Consider the following 1,790-nt stretch of genomic DNA (forward strand, 5'->3'; position numbering starts at 1 on the left):
ATCGAGTCCAGCCCCCTGCCCAAAGGGCAGGAAGTCAGCTGGGGTCATAGGATCCCAGCAAGATAAGCATCCAATTTACTCTTGAAAGTGTTCAAAGTAGGTGCTTGAACCACCTCTGCTGGCAGACTGTTCCAGACCTTGGGGGCTCGGACAGTAAGGAAATTCTTCCTTATGTCCAGCCTGAAACGGTCTTTGCCACTTGGGGCAAAATGACCCTGCCCAGCTCCTCCCAAATCTTCAACCAGAGGCTACAGCCAGCACTTGTGCTGGCCCCAGCAGTATAAGAAGCTGCCTGGGTGAGCAGCTTAAGGCTACCTGCCCTCAGGAGCTTATGAGGCCCAGCCACTCAGTATTTGGGGACACTACCCTTTAGGAATGCTTAAGCAGCCCTAACCTAGAGTGGCCCCTGCACCCTCTACCCACTGCAGCAGTCTGGCAGTGGGGGCTGCTGCCTGGCTGTGACCTGCTGCCACCTGCGACAGCATCCATCCCCTTGGACCTGCAGTCCCATGGCTGCACACCTGCCAGACCAAGTCGGGGACTGCACAGCCACCTGGGCTCTGGTATGGGCACTGCAGCACAGCTGCCTGCACCTCTGGACCAGCTGCCAGTGAGCCATGGCTGCACAGTTGGCCTTTGGGGGGCACTGCTGTCATGCCTTCTGGTGTCTCTACTCTGCCATCTGGGCAGCTATCACCCAGAAGATGTGCTTCTTGTGGCCTGCTTCAAAGTGTTGACAGGTGTCCTGGCCCCAAATAGCTAGGATGTCAGCCACCTTGTCTGCCCTCCAGCTGGGTCCCCAGTGCTGGCCCTGGACAGGCTCCTCTGCCGGGGTCCCACCACTTGCCTCACTAGCACAGATCCTGGTATTCCCTGTTTAAAAATTGCAAATTCCCTGATAAACCCCCCCCCCCCCCCAAATTCTTTCATTAAAATACACCAAAATCCATGTTCTTCCACTATTAAAATGAAACGCCACTAAGTATAGAGAGATCAGTTAGGCAAGGTTTTATTGATATAGTTACAAATTTAAAGCAATTTGGAAGCCTACCAGTGCCTCTATCGTCATAATAAAATGGATTCTAACATTCCCACTACACACTTTGGCATATGCTGTTGGTTTTATTGTCATACAAAAGCTGAGCTGCCCTCACCCCCTTTGCTCATCAGGATGTGGGGTGCCCTGCCCCTGCCCTTTCCCCTCATTCCCAACCCACAGCCCCACCAGTGCCCCCTACTCCTGACTGGCAGCCCTTGCCTGCACCCCACTAGTTCCCTCCTGGTAGCAGCTCTGTTGCAGCACCAGGACATGAGTCCAGCTGCAGCTGTTTCAGCCACTGCTTCATGGGTCTGAGCAGTGCCAGCCCTTACTATTCTGCTCCCTGTGCCTGTGTCCAGGCCCCAGAGATCCCCATGCTGTTGCTGAGAAGCCTTTGACTGGGGGTCAGGAACTGGGCTGGGCAAGCCTCTTCCCTTCCAGGCTGGTTTCCCCCCTGTACAAACTGCTCTAGGGGGCAAAGGGGACTCTAAGCCTGGCTCTGGCAGCCTCTCCTACCTGGAGCTATCCACTATCCCTGACCCCCATCTCTCTCTCACACACACGCCTCTGTTGCCACCTCCCCCTTCCTCCCCCTCACCCATCACACACCCCCACAAGTGGTTCCTGGGACCAAGAGCTCCCCCAGGCTGGGGCCTCACATACCAGCACTGGTGTGGACATGGCGCAGGGCTGTAGTGTGACAGTTGCCCCTGCAGCTGTGGCTCCTGCTAGTAGGTCTTGTCCCATCCCA

The sequence above is a fragment of the Crocodylus porosus genome, unplaced genomic scaffold, assembly GCF_001723895.1.
Source record: "Crocodylus porosus isolate Cpor-Errol unplaced genomic scaffold, CroPor_comp1, whole genome shotgun sequence".
In the NCBI taxonomy this organism is placed as follows: Eukaryota; Metazoa; Chordata; order Crocodylia; family Crocodylidae; genus Crocodylus; species Crocodylus porosus.